Source organism: Podarcis vaucheri (assembly GCF_965113315.1).
Source record: "Podarcis vaucheri genome assembly, chromosome: 2".
In the NCBI taxonomy this organism is placed as follows: Eukaryota; Metazoa; Chordata; class Lepidosauria; order Squamata; family Lacertidae; genus Podarcis; species Podarcis vaucheri.
Window position 1 is genome coordinate 76,401,469 of NC_138760.1, and position 15,727 is coordinate 76,417,195.

The window sequence follows — 15,727 nt, forward strand, 5'->3', positions numbered from 1 at the left end:
TTTGAGTCACATCTTATGTCTCACAGCACAGAATGCAACAAAACATAATCCACAAGCGACAAGGCAGATGTGGGTCCTACCCCCTCATGTCTTCTATACAGTGGTACCTCAGGTTACATATGCTTCAGGTTACAGACTCCGCTAACCCAGAAATATTACCTCGGGTTAAGAACTTTGCTTCAGGATGAGAACAGAAATTGTGCTCTGGTGGCGCAGTGGCAGCAGGAGGCCCCATTAGCTGAAGTGGTGCTTCAGGTTAAGAACAGTTTCAGGTTAAGAACGGACCTCCGGAACGAATTAAGTACTTAACCCGAGGTACCACTGTACTGGTGCAAGACTTTAGGGAAGAGTCTTCTGTTTACATATACACACATCACCCTCAAGCACACAAGCAGAGAGCTCTTCGGAATTCTGAGACGCAGAGAATTACAGGACTGGAGGGAGGTCTCAAAACAAGGTAAAAAAAATCTTTTGCTAACAGAAGGATGATCAGAATTCAACCGCCACCCCCCAAAAGATGGTGGGTTATACAGCCTGTCCTTAAAACCTCTTAGTAGAATAAATTCTCCAACATCTGTAGGTCAGATGTACTTCAACCCCTCACCCCAGTTGCAAGATATTGGGATCCAAGTGCTTGTGTGGGAAAACAACGTTTTCACACTCTTCAGGAACGGTATATCAATGCAAATTGCTAACAAAAACAGTGAAAATAATTGAATTGCCCTAAGAACAGATCCTCCAGTCCTATATGGAGCTTGATATATGGTTCTTATGGCTCACAGAGGACAATTAGGCGGGGGGAGGGAGTGAAATGAGGGTTTAAGCGGGAAAACAATGCACCCCGCTTCATCAGAAGATGGAAATATCAGCAAATACTTCCCCTGGTTGTTCTTTGGCCACACATTCCTGGGGGAACAAAAGTTCTGCCCACCTGGGCCTGGCAGCAACTGCCTTCCGTGCTAATCTGGACACTGAAGTCTGAGGGGAGCCGGAGAGACTATAAGAGGCCTGCCAGGCTGTGAAAGCAGCGAGCGCCGGATATGTTGGCAGTCAGCACAAAGTGCCTTCTGTTTGGGCTCATAGCCCTTGCCGGTCGATAGCTGGGAAGCGGCTCCAAGAGACAGAGCATCTTTATAGGCAGTTCATGCCCAAAGTAATGAGGAGGGCTGCACCCCCCTCCAGCCTCTTTTCCTTACCAACTCCCCCCACCCCTGACTTTTTTTCTTCCGCTCCGCCACCCACAGCTCTTGGAAGTTTGCTGTGATGCCTTAAAAACAATCTTGCTATTGGAACAACGTATGGGTCACTTCGTGTGCCAGGACGAGGATAATGACACTGAGGTGAATGTCTGGGACTGATGTGCAAAAGAACTTGGAGCTCAGCTCCCAAACTTTGCCACAGGCTCCGTGACCAGGGATAGGTTGCTCGGAGTCCTTCTGCACCGCAGGCAAGAATTCTCCCTGGCTCCCTTTCCGGGCTTTGTACAGTGTGTAGAAACTACAGCTGGCAAAAGGGGACTCAGGGACTCTAAGGCAGGGATGGAGAGTCTTTTCCACTTCCTCATGGCCAGAGGGCTGCAAGGCCAGATGAAAGAATGGGGGGGGGGGGACATAAGCAAGAATGGGTGGGGCCATCAGCTTTGACTCTCACCTTCAGAGAGTAGGCTATACTGCAGCCATACAAAAGCAAGAAGTTTCTATACACACACATACACCTACCCTCATATCACTCCTTCTCCTACCCTGGTATCTGATTTCCTGGTATCTGAAATAATAGAAGCTAGTGACTTCCAGTGGCCACCTTAGGAGCACGGAACTACAGTGAAGTATTCTAAAGCAGTATAGTAGAGCCTAATGCTACACTGAGTGATAAGCACAGGGATGTACTTGGCCATTTCCAATGCCTCCTGCAACCACTTCCAGAATATGGGCTGGCCCAAGACATTTTGCTGCCTGAAGAACAAAGTGCCACCTGCATCCTCCTCCAACATACAACTGAATCTTACCAACGCTGATGATGGAACAGCATCCTCTGCCACACCTGAGAGTGGTAGGGCAGCCGAAGAGGTGTGGTCTATGTGACACACAGAACTTTATCCTCCCAAACCTTCCTACCCCAATGTCCACTGTCTTTCTCTGCTAAATAGTAGGGCTGTGTCTGTCAAAGAAAACAATCCTAATCCAACACGAGGCACTGTGGCAAATTCTTGCCTTCATCTCAGCAAGCCACCATTAGCATTTCTTCCATTGCCAATTAAAAAAACATCCAGCAAACATACAGGAACCTATTGGCAACCTCTCACATCCTGCTACAGTCAACTTTTAAAAAAACCCAGTCATTTCCAAAGTAAACATAAAGGAAGCTATTAGCAATCTCTCACATCCTATTACAATTCCCCTAGGTTTCCTGATGCACAAGATGGGCCTGGAAGCAGCATCATTCAAATATGCACTCTCTCTAGTCAGCCCACCTTCCATCTTCAGCTATGCAGACCTCTAAATAAAGAGGAAAAGTAATGTGGTCCTTTGAAACCTAGAAATGCAGCTAGAAGAATGTAAGTGAAATTCAGACCATTCTAATCTCAATGTTGCTTCAGTGATTTGCAAGGAACTACAAATGACTACCATGTGACTTCTGTGCTCTGTTAAACAAGTCATCTGAGTCATCTTATTTATCTATCATTAAGCTTGCATCATACAAATTCATAATCCCAACTTCCGGGCTGCCAGCTATCTGCCATGTGACCGTTCCACTGGAATATTTCTTCTGTGCCACCAACCTTTTCCTCCTTCAGGGATGAGGATGCCTGAACAAGCAGCTGGACCACTTGCATCAGGGACAGAGCTTTGGGGCAAGAAAGACACCCACATGGTGCTACAGTCTTGTGAAGATGTACCTATAGCTCAGGACTACACTTCATGCATCTGAGAAAGTGGACTGTAGCCACATTGTTATGCCATAATAAATTTGTTTTTAAGGTGCCTTTTGTGTTTTTAAGGTGCCAAAGTATCATCTGTAGTTTAAGCTACCCACAAACTGGAAGAAACAAGACAGTACTAGTTTGCCATTGAGGAATTTTAATGTGAGAAACAACCATTGTAATTCTTTCCTGAATTTACAGTATGCTGGATTCTTGATGGCTCAAAGGATTTATTTTTTTTTGAATGACAGTGACTTGTAATTTTGAAAACTGCAAGTGATAGCAAGTCTACCACCCACAGTGATAAGAAGTTCTTGTTTGCTGTGCCGCTAGGAAATTGCATGTAATTTTGAGGTAATTTCCCCCCCCCCCACTTATGTCATCCTATGTGGTCTTTAATTATAAAAGCCCATCTATTATAATTTGGATTTCCATAAATGGTCAGGTGTGATGATCCAGGGAAATGTCAGGAGTAAATGTCACCACAAAAGTAATTGTGCAATGATAAGGCAGGCATGAAACACATTAAAAACACCTCAGACTGGCATGGACTTGCAGAAGAGTACAGAGTCCATGTCCTTTCTTTCTATGGCACACAAATACTCTGATGAAAATTCCCAGCAGGTTGCGCTCCGGAGTTCTCATGTGGCAAGATGGAACTTCAAAACCTTGTTTTTGTTTGCTTATCTCCTCTTAAAAGAGGGGTGGGGCAGGGGTGAGAAAAAGAGAGAGAGAGATTAGATTCCTCCTGAGACACAGAACTGGATCTCACTGCAACGTACATTCTGAGGCTTTACTACATAAGATCAAGAGTTCATGCCTCACCTTCTGTCCCATTAGCAGATGAATAATGAAGGGTGAACCATGAGGTTTTTGTTCCACCCTACTGGGAATTCAGTACATGATAAACCAATGGTGCCAAAAGACTTCCCATATCTGATAAGTTAAAACATAAAAAGAGTTCTGCTGAATCAAGCCCATATAGTCCAGCATCCTGTTCTCACAGCGCCCAATAGGCTACCTATGGGAAGCCTGCAAGCAGAAACTGTACTCTTCCTCACTTGTTATTCAGGAATGCACTGCCTCTGATAATGGAGAAGGAACATAGCAGGTAAGTCACGTTAAGGGTTACATAGAATGCTCATTAAAACCAGTGGGGAGGACGGCCGTTTCCATGGGACAGCAGTGATCACACACACACACACACACACACACCCCTCTGTAAAAGATGGCATCAAGTAATATTCAAACTACATAATATGTTTCCTCCTAGAAACTGAAAATCCTTTCTCTTGGTCTGTGGCTCAGAAGTCTTACCATTGTGTGATGCGATAAGCATTTCCCCCCTTATGCAGCTCAGGTACTTGAGAAAATCTGTTTCTGAATGGCAAGTGCCATGGCTGTGACTGATTTCCATCGCTCTTTATTTAATTTAATGCACAGAAAAGGTTTCTGCCTCCATCCTGACTCTGTGTGAAATCCACAGATTGAGCAGGCCTCTGCTGACAGCTGGCAGCATCTGACAGGAACAGCATTTTGTTCCATAGCTGGCATGCTTCCCAGAATGCAATTCAGTTGGGCACCTGATTGGCAATATTAATGTGGAAATGAGGCGGTCGCACAAGATGCTAATGATTTTTAAACACTTATTTGAAAAGTATTTTAATGAGTTGACAGCGGGAAATAGGGAGAGTTAAACAAAATCGATAGAATGGGAAGGCAGACCCTCCCTGAAACTGTTTGCTTTGCTTTGAGATAAGGTATTGCAGAACAGCAAATAGAAGTAACCTTGTGTACAAAGGGGTATGTGTGTGCCTCGTTACAGTATCTGAGAGTTTGCATGGCATGTAAGCATTTATTTTACATGGAAATGTACTGTGCATTTCTCTGCTGTGTGGCTGTACTTTGAGTCTATATTTGCTTGTAAAGGGAGACATCTGGGCAAGTGGATGTATTATTCTTGGGTGTACACGAGCAATAATGTGCATCGTGTCTGCTAGATAAATGCTGGCCTGAACAGACTGCATGTGCTCAGGAGCACATCACTGTGTGCTGGAGCATATCTGTTTTCCAACAGCTCACTACTGGCCTGTGATGTTGGTGCTTGTGTACTGAGGGTGATGCTTGCATGCACACCATTATATATTGCCCCCTGGAAGTGGTGGGCTGCTTTCATCTGCCCAGAACTCACCACGTAATACTAACCATAGTGTTGGAAATCTTCCTGGAGATCCTCCCCAACACACTCAGGACCATGTTAAAAATGACAGACAGCAACCACATTAAACATTTGCAAGAAACTGTCATAATCATGGACTAAAACAGAGAAGAAGATTCTCACCAAACGAAAGTTATCCAGGCAGTTACATAGTTTATGGCAATTAATAAGAGCTTTGCTGAGAATAAAAGGTTTAATATTAAATAACTTTTGCGCATGCACCTACTAAAGCAGCAGGCAGTGGGCACATGGTCTGCTAAACACTGGCCATGCATACTCAGGACCCTATTTAATATTCCAAGCAAGGGAAGAACTCCTGGGGGAAATATTGCTCAATTCATAATACTGCTGATCATTACTAGCTGAACAAAGACATACGTCAAGCCAGGTAATTTTTAATTTTGGAGCCAAATTTATTATTATGGTAGAGTGCTCTATTGTTTTTGGGCTTCGGCCCAAAGACACAACAAATCAAATTCCCTTATGCTGATAGCTGTCACAAGAAGTAGCTTCAAGTGTTGCAAGTCAGGGGCAAATCAAGACATGATGGGAGCAGCCATGTTTGTTGTTCACATGCCTGGCCCCCATTTAAAATGGGGAGTGGATGGGTGTTAGGATCTACTTTTTCTGAAATGGGTGAAATGAACCCCTAGCATGTACACTTTCCATCACTGCAGGCACATTTCTCCCCAGCCACATTCTGATACAAAACTAATTCCGCATGGACAGGGCTGAATTCTTAGAATGTGGGGGAGGTAAGATGGGGAAAGGCTCAGTTCCCCTCACACACCCACATTTTTGGTTGTAAAAAGCAGCCTACCTCACACCCCATTTGTAGATGTGAATGTGCCCGACAAATGAATAAACAAGCATAGCCACCCCCTGTCACATTTAGTTTGGCCTAAAGGGTACACAAGAATGTTTTTTAGTCCCAGCACAACTGATTTGTTCTGGGGGTCATTTGCTCCAGCAGCACAGGATGTTCCTGGGGAGATTCTGGCCACCATCATTCTCACAGGGCCTGCTGCCACTGATGCCTGGCTTTGGTAAACATATCCCCTCCCTGTCCTCTTAATCTCCCAAGGCAAAGTAAGTTTGGAATCTTTGACTAGGGGAGGAGAGACCAAAGAGCAGGGGGCTGGTACGTTCCGGCCCTCCCGCCCTTTTTACAGAGGTAGTAGGGGATTCTGATGGGACGTGGGTGGCGCTGTGGGTTAAACCACAGAGCCTAGGACTTGCCGATCAGAAGGTCAGCAGTTCAAATCCCTGCGATGGGCTGAGCTCCCGTTGCTCAGTCCCTGCTCCTGCCAACCTAGCAGTTCGAAAGCACGTCAAAGTGCAAGTAGATAAATAGATACCGCTCCGGCGGGAAGGTAAACGGTGTTTCCGTGCACTGCTCTGGTTCGCCAGAAGCGGCTTAGTCATGCTGGTCACATGACCCGGAAGCTGTACGCCGGCTCCCTTGGCCAATAAAGTGAGTTGAGCGCCGCAACCCCAGAGTCGGCCATGACTGGACCTAATGGTCAGGGGTCCCTTTACCTTTACTAGGGGATTCTGAGTTGGTGACAACAGCTGGAGTTAAATGGCGTCAGTTCTGCCGTGATTCTAATGGGATGTTAGACATAAATGAGGAAACTGCCATCAGAGACAAGTTATATTAGGATCCAATAATTTGTTATAGTGCAACTGAAAAATGAAACTTGGGTTTTCAAAATAAGCTTTGGTCAACTGCTATCAAAATTTTGGGAGTGGGGGCCATAGCTGTCAAGTGTCCCTTATTTGAAGGGACAGTCCCTTATTCCAGTGCCATGTCCCGCTGCTGTCCCTTATTGATGGATGTCCCTTAAATGATGTCCCTTAAATTTCAAAGGAAGCAGCTCCTCTCCCTCCCTCCCTGCCGGCCAGGGAGGAGGGAGGCTCCAACTGTGTTGCTTGGCTGTGTTGCTCACCCAATAAGAAGTCTAAGAACGACTGGGGGGTGGAGCTTGCATGCAAGCTGAGGGGGGTTTTGAATGCTGGACGCCATTTTGTTGCATGTGCTGCTGCAAACCTTGCAGTGCAAAGCCAGGCCGGGGAGCCATCTTAAGTTGAGGCTGCATAGGCCTTGTGGTGCATGTGATTCAGATTCTAGTCAGTTGAACCTCTGGTTACAAAGTTGGTTGGACAGTGTTCTCGAAGCTACCAGCATGAGTTTGACCAGACTGCAGGAGGATAGGAAGACTGGAGTGCCTGGAACAGGTGAGGTTGCAGGCCCCTTATTTTGGCTGCTGGTCCCTTATTTTCAAGGCCGCTGGTCCCTTATTTTCAAATCTGTAAGTAGACAGCTATGGTGGGGGCACAGTGAGGGAGAGGGTGAGAAAGCCTTATTGTGCAAGCACAGGGCTTCCGCTGAGGGAATTAATTCCATGAATCCCACCCAAAATGTTTACCTCTCCTAAGGATACCTTGACTCAGGCCTGGGTACCCTGCAATGCCTCTTAGCCTTCAAAGAGACACACTGAAGCATGAAGGGACAGGCAGGGGCTGAAATCAGGGGAACCACAGCAATAGGCTCATGCAGGCCCTTATGAACCATCCCATGGCTGTCTGGCGCTTACCTATAGTATAAATCAATGAGATGCAGATTTCATCAATGGCATTGGACTACAGTGGTGCCCCGCAAGACGAAATTAATTCATTCCGCAATTTTTGTCGTCTAGCGAATTTTTCGTCTTGCGAAGCACGAAATCCCATAGGAATGCATTGAAAATCAATTAATGCGTTCCTATGGTCAAAAAAAGTCCAAACAAAGCCAAATTTGGTACAACAACAGTTTATTAACTGCTCTTTAAAGTCACACATACTGTAAAGAGCAGTTCAAAAATTTAAGGGAAAATAAATTAACTTTATAAACAAAACATGTCTTTGTTTTTAGTCAAAGAAAAAAAGTCGCGAGACGTTTTCGTCTTGCGAAGCAAGCCCATAGGGGAAATTCGTCTTGCGAGGCAAATTGCGAACGGAAAAAACTTTCGTCTAGCGAGTTTTTTGTATTGCGAGGCATTCGTCTTGCGGGGCACCACTGTATGTAGGGATAATTTTGCAAATGAAAGTCAAGTTCATCTCTTGCCCCTCTTCCTTTAAAAAAAAAAGTAAGGAAAACAACAACAACAACCATTTATTTCTACCCCGCCCATCTGGCTGGGTTTCCCCAGCCACTCTGGGTGGCTTCCAACAAAATATAAAAAATACAATAAAACATCAAACATTAAAACAAGTCTCCAACAAAATAGAGAGATTAGGAGTCTCCAAGAGTATGCTCCAGATAACTGGCTCTCGGACTTTGCATATGAAGGAAGAACCCCTTTACTTTTGACACTAGACAGTGCTCAGTAATTTTTTTAACTAATAATTATGAGTCACCAGATTCTTGATGACAGATTTGTCTGTCTTGGCTTGAGGCAGTCATAATAGATGTGTTTATTGATTTTATTATAATCTTGTAATCTGTATACTGCCTTGAAATACTTTTATGAAAGTGTGAAATACACACACACACACACACACACACACACACACACACACATGTCCATACATACCCCCCTTCCTTCCATTTCCCTTTTACTACTTATATTTTAAGACAGCTGTCTACAGCTTGAAATGTTTTGGAATTCCTTTTGTTGTCAATAGAGTTACCTTGCTGTGAGCCACAGTTCCACTGTTAGACCACCTCCAATAACAGCAGATGCTGGGGAAAGTCTCTCTCCGCCTCTTAGAACTACAGTAGTGGTTCTCACCTGGCACTCTCAAAGCACCTTTGCAGAATTTTACACTACATGGCTTCTCTCTCTCTCTCCTTCTCTCTCTCTCTCTCTCTCTCTCTCTCTCTCTCCAATACAGACCCACATTATTATCCTTATTTAGAAATGGAGTATCTGAATCACTCGGATTAGGAGGCAGGTCCCAGGACACACGGAGCTGGAGCCACAAATAGAACCCAGGCGTCCTGACTGCCTCTCACCACCACCACCCCCGCACCCCACCACTGCTGATCTGTGGAACACACAGTTTGTTGTGGTGTGTAGCAAGGAGATAATCCCCAGTAGCCTGCTGCTTAAACTCTTATTAACCCAAGTGCTTGGGTCTCTTGCTGTTTGTTCTCACTGCACTGCTGTTGCCAGAGGTCCCTTATTTTAAAGGGTCGTTTGTTATTTCCAGTGGAACATTCCTTTATTCCTGTTTTTCCAAATCCACACAACAGACCCGAGCTCCATAGTTCTTTGAGAGCATTTAATCCGGCAGCCCTAGCCAGCAGAGAGGCCTTCGCTCTGCTCCCCCTTTCCCTTGTCCTGTCCTTCCTCAGGAGACGAGAGCAGATGCTGGTGGACAGAGAGAATCTGAATTAGCTATACTGCATGTTCCCAATCAGATAAATCCAACAGGATTTTAACTGTAATTGAGCTGAATGAAACCCTCGCTTTATTCTACTGGGTATGGATAGGAGCTCTCTCTTCTCTTCCTACCCCCCCCCCCACTGTTTCTGTTCCTGTAAATATTTCCACCTCCAGAAAGTTTTAAATCAGGCAGCAACCACACAGGCAAGGAAGACTCTGGGGCCGTTGCATCTGCATGTGAAGTACAATGAGGTATAAGGGGGAGAAGGGCCACAAAACAGTGAATGTGGCATGGTGGTATGGAGCCAGCAACCCTGTAAAATAAGGCACATTTGATACATTCAAGGGAGCTTAGGTCCCTGAACCTTCCAGGGCCCTTCAGCTTTCTTACTTTTTCTTTGTTAAATAACAAACAACCCCTGAGGTCCCCCCCCCCCATTTTTTCTCCTAAATGTCCAACGGTTACCAGTACATACACAATTAGCAGCTTAAATACAATTCGAAAGAGATGGCGACACACAGTTCTTGGTTTCCATTTGGGGTGTGTGTGTGTGAATTTTGTCTTAAGCATTTAAACTAGAGAAAAAGGTGGTCTGGTAAGACCCCTTTAGAGCACGTGAATGCTCCATCTCTCTCCTCAAAGGGTATGTAAAACAGGGACAGAAATGATCAGTACAGATAATATGATATCAATTTTACAGTATGTGCTCAAAGCAGAGTTACAAATTCACCTGCTCAAACAGAGATGATTTTAGCGTTATTTTCGATTCCACTCAATGGGACTTACATTTGAATAGCCATGTGTAAGACTGCACTGTTAAATCTTGTTGTTCAGGCCAAACTAGACTTTTGCCACATAGTTTGCTGATGCACAGCTTTTCTTTAACCAACAGGGGCCTGGGAGTGGGGGTGAGATGGATTGGGTCAGTTGTGTGCCAGAAGAAGGCTTAAAGACTATAAAGGTTATTATGGCAGAAGCTTTTGTGGGCTAGCATCCAAGTCTCATATGCATTAAGTGTTATCCTAAGTTGTCAACTGCACATTTATTATATATACACACAAATATACACAGGGTGTGTGTGGGTGTGGGTGCGCACGTGCTTTGGGGAGGCAGGAATTGTAAGCAGTGAAGTCAGAGGGAAATGGAATGGAAAAAGTGACAATTAACAGTGACTATTTACAAAGCAGCTCTGGTGATAACAAACATCCTGTTATTGGTAAGTGATTTAACACGTTTAGTGTCATTAAAAACTTACTATCAATATTCTAGGCTAACCTCCTGATAAATTGCAATGCAGTAGTTTCCTTTGTCCGAGAAAGGCCTCTCTTAAGTTCAGTAGTGGAGTGCCTCTATCTAGAGTCATCTCCCTCCATTACACACAGATGGATATCACACTTTGAATGGAGATAAAGGACTTAACACACAAAAGGTTATGGCAGACATTCACTGATCATCTGGATAGAGCTGAGATTATACACCACAAAAGAAAGAGCTAAAGTGACTAGGATGTTCCTAATGCCTCCAATTGCCTAAATCTGGCTTTGAATGCTAGTAATTATAGGGAAAGCGTTCCTGGAGCTCAGTCTTGGTTTGAAAATAGAAAGCAAAGTGAAGCCCACCTTAAATGCAGGAATCGCAGCTAAGTAGGCATTACAGAAGGAAAGACTAGACCACCCTTTGGGTCCCTTCTAACTCTACAATCCTATAATAATGGGAGCTGCTCCCCTTTGCTATGTGGTGTTGTCTGGTGCTAGAGCAACCGAGAAAACACACACACATTACACCCCATGATCCTAAGCAGCATAAGAAATGAAGGAGATTCTGTATTCGCTATACAGTGGTACCTCTGGATGCGAACGGGATCCGTTCCGGAGCCCCGTTCGCATCCAGAAGCGAATGCAACCTGCATCCGTGCATCTGCGCGGGTCGTGATTCACCGCTTCTGCGCATGCATGTGATGTCATTTTGACCGTTACTTCTGGGTCACCACAGCGTGCAACCCAAAAATACTTATCCTGAAGCTGCTTCAACCAGAGGTATGACTGTAGTCTGCAAGTGGGCCAATATTTTGTCAATTTCCTTGAAGACCCTGAATCAGCATTGCAATTCAGCCAAAATGGGCTGGATGATAAGCAAATTTGGAAGCATAACCTCCACAATGGTTCAGAGGCTGTTTTGGAAGCACCACTGTTAAGCAAGCATCGCTCACCTATCCAAATTCTTCCTATACACAGCAACCTCAACTGTAGACTGCCCAAATTATGTCATGTTAATTCGGTCCCACAATTTTCTCTAGCAAAATCCTGACAGCATATGAGGAATAGCTCAGCAGTACTGCAAGCAGTAAATATGAAAATAGAACCATCTTGTAGTTCATTTTAATTTTATTAAGAGAATAAGAGTAGAGTAAAAGATGCAATTAATTCTCAACCAATGTCAGTCCTGCAAATGTCAACCTATCTACTAATCCGGCGGCTGCTGTAGCACCATTGATCTTATCTTGCCATTGCTGCGGGAACAAATTTGCAAGGCACATTAGGACTGAGCTGTTAGCCTCCTATATTTTCTAAAAATTATTTTGATCCAGAAATATCTCAGCATCTCTCTCTCTCTCTCTCATGCATACACAGACAGTCATTAAGGAAAACTGCTACAAGGCTGTACTTTACTAACAAACAGCTGCATAATTACTCAGGAATTCGGAAACCCCACAACCCACTACCAAAATTTAGTAGAACAAAAGACTTTGACCATAAAACCACCCTGGGATTTTTGGATGAAAGGTGGTATAATAATAATAATAATAATAATTGCAAAACTTTCACTACTGCCAGGGTCTTGGTTTCTGACCTGATGTCAACAGATCTACGCAGACAGTGCAAACCTCTGTTGTGCTTGTTTCTCCATCTGTAAGCCATGACTAACACTACAGGCCAACCATCCCTGCAATTAGAGTAGAGCAGGGTTATTTAAATCTCTCATTTGTACTAAAATACCAGCTGCTGTGTTCCAGTTGTTTGGTGCCATATTATTTACCAAGTGAAGCAGGTTTCCTTGCATGAATTTGCCATGGCTTCACCATTCTGGATACAAAAGTATAAGAAAGAGGTGGGGTACCTGTGGCTCTGCAGGTGTTCTTGGACTCCAACGCATCACAGTCCCAGCCAGCATGGCCAAATATCAGGGGAGATGGCAGCTGGAGTCCAACAACATATGAACAGCCACAGGTTCCCCACCCCAGAGATATCGAAGCTGGAGATCACATGTTGACATCATTTAGGGAAGCTAATGGCATGCTAAGACCCCCACTTCACACCTGATGTTGCTGTGAAACTCTGGTGAACGGAAGTTGCCTAATCTATTTCCATGGGTGGGCCTTCTCACCTGGAAAAAAAGGAAAACCTTATTTTGGTTGCAGGGAAACCATCGTAAAAATCTATACTGAATTGTCCTTGTGATGGTGAACTGAACCCGTGCCATAGGCAGAACATATCCTATCTGGGGAGAGGGTTAGAAAGAACATACATGAGGGAGACAAACACAGGAAAGGAAGAGAAAAAGGTGAGAAGATGGGGAGAATGAGTATGCATCTGGAACAGGTTTTGGTGGGTGGGAGAAGTGGAGAGCCATAGTTGCCACACTTTGGGGGCCCTCATGCCTGGCACTGGTGGCCATAGCTGGCACCTTTGACCCAGCCAGCAAGGCTTTCCACCTCTGTCCTTCCAGGGGAAAGGCAAAGGTAGGAGGTGGTGGAAGAGAACCTCACTGGCAGTGCCGCCACTAGAGTAGCTGAAAAAGAAAAAGAAAGTAAGTCAGGGAGGGAAGAGAGGCACAGCAACTCATGTGATGGGAGGAGTGGAAGAGGGGCTGCCACTACAACCATCACTATGTAGAGAGGAGGCAGTAGAAGCGGGGGGGGGGCAAGACAATGGGGGGGGCACAGTGATTTGTCCTAGGCTCCACAAATCCCTAGGGAAGACATATGAGGGGGGAAGGGGGGGGAGAAAGACTGTCCTATGGTCAGCTGATTTGGTAGGTAGATGGCAGGACTTATGCATTGCTGTTGACTAGCCAAAAGATTGTAAGGGACGCGGGTAGCGCTGTGGTCTTGCCGATCAGGTCGGCAGTTCGAATCCCTGCGATGGAGTGAGCTCCCATTGCTCAGTCCCTGCTCCTGTCAACTTAGCAGTTCGAAAGCACATCAAAGTGCAAGTAGATAAATAGGTATCATTCTGGCAGGAAGGTAAATGGTGTTTCTGTGCGCTGCTCTGGTTCGCCAGAAGTCATGCTGGCCACATGACCCAGAAGCTGTCTGCGGACAAACGCCGGCTCCCTCGGCCACTAAAGTGAGATGAGCGCCACAACCCCAGAGTCATCTGCGACTGGACTTAATGGTCAGGGGTCCCTTTACCTTTTTACCTTTCGCCAAAAGATTGCATGCAGGCCTTGCACACTTGTTCTGTAATGGATTGTACATAGGCATTTATAGCACATTGGAATAATGAATGACAATAACACTGTTGTCCCTTTTCATTTGTTCCTTAGAAATTAGAAAAAGGGGGAATCTTCTGACTGACTGTTCATGGAATACCTGTGAATAACTCTGCCAAAGAGACCTAGGATGCAAGCTACTGAGAAGATCTTTTGCATAAGCACCATTGAACCAAAATGAATGGGAATTACATAGCTCCCATTTCTTGTAACAGTGATTTTGCAGGAAGAGGACTTTGGCTATACAAACAATAGATAAGTCAAAAAAATGCAAAGAAACTCAAAAGGGGGAAGAATTGTCAGTGTGTATAAAAAAAAACCCCAATCCCACCCTTGCAGTATTTCCAATAAGGGTATTTTGCAAAATGAATTTGGTTGCCTAAAAGAATATGCTGTGGCCTACAAAGCTAGGTTTTCATCCAGCAATGCTCATTCCAGGGTTCCCCAGCAGCTCAAGTTACAAGGAAAGGTCCCAGATAAAAGCCTCCTGGCTCACCCTTCACTCTCCTGGAGTTCTGGCAAAGAAACAGGGACTCAAAGCCCAAGCCTGCAGGCAGGCAGGAAGAGCTGGTGTCTTCCCCTTCGGCTACACAAAAGGAAATAGGAACCTGCTCTTCCCTCTCGCCCAGTGTCTCCTGAATGCTCTACTAAGAAGGAGAGAGCCTGCTGACAGGCAACCTAACAAAACAAACAAACCCCAGTGGCTGTGTGCCTGAGTATAATGAAGAAAGCATCACACTCTTTCATGTGGGATGTTGGAGGCAGGGTGAGTGGAGAGGAAGGGAAAGGCAGCTATAACCTATTTTACCTTTCAGTGACTGATTTGCTGGTGATGAAAAGCAAAGGTGGGCTCTGTACAATGGTGCAATTTAAAACATTTCATTGCTTTGGAAAGTCTGAGTGTCTAGAAATAAAAACAGGAGCTCAGGGAAGCGACGAGAGCCTTAAGTCTCTAGTCACCAAGGGCCCTATTCTTCCAGCTGCATTGTTCCCAGTGCAAAGGCACTGTGCTCTGCATGGGAATATCTTTGAATGTTAGTCTAGTATTTTTTTTTTTGCAGCTGCTCTACAAGGAAAGGCAGTCCTGTGTTGCAGGTGGCAAGGGAGCTGGGCTAAGGCAGAGAGAAAATCTTGCTCCAGGCCACCAAATGATTTCACAGCTAAGGCAAAATTTGGCTCACACTATGGGAAGGGCGTAGCTCAGTGTTAGGGCATGTGCTTTTCATGCAGAAAAGCCCCAGTTCAATCCCCAGCATATCCAGGTAGGGCTAGGAACACACTCTGCCCCAAACCCTAGAGAGCTTCTGCCAGACTGACTCATTAAAAGGGAGCAACTAGCAAAAGTCTTGTCCATATCAAACTTAAGACGGGGATCATCTGGCCCAGGACATAAGGCTATATCCAACACTCCCTGGTCACTCGCCACTGAAATGAATACTACTTGAAGTGGGTGGAGGGACACAACTGGCCATCCCTTTCTCATGGAGCAGCAAATCTCATGGAACAAAACCCCTGCCAGCTGTACAGCTCGAAAGGAGAATTAACCAGCAGTAGTCCAGCTTCAGCAACATGTGCTGCCTGTGTGCTTATAATCAGGTACGCCAGTTGCCATCTAGGTGGCACAGAGAATGGAGGCAGTGGCTTGCACCTCTGCCTCAGCCCCTCCACATCAACTGGAATAGGATTTGTGTACTTCAAAGTGGACCTCTGGTTGCATGACCGCAAGC

At 45.2% G+C, this 15,727-nt stretch overlaps 1 protein-coding gene and 1 long non-coding RNA gene across 4 annotated transcripts in view; both read right to left on the reverse strand.

The window, feature by feature from the left end:
* The window catches only part of SLC38A3 (solute carrier family 38 member 3), a 163,438-nt gene that overhangs the window by 41,413 nt on the left and 106,298 nt on the right, over positions 1–15,727 (reverse strand). The gene's annotated exons all lie outside the window — the stretch shown is intronic.
* LOC309525867 lies at positions 3,292–5,476 on the reverse strand. The gene is made up of 2 exons (XR_014216560.1): positions 3,746–5,476; positions 3,292–3,612 (listed from the first exon to the last, which is right to left on the reverse strand). It is a non-coding gene; the product is annotated as an uncharacterized lncRNA (long non-coding RNA).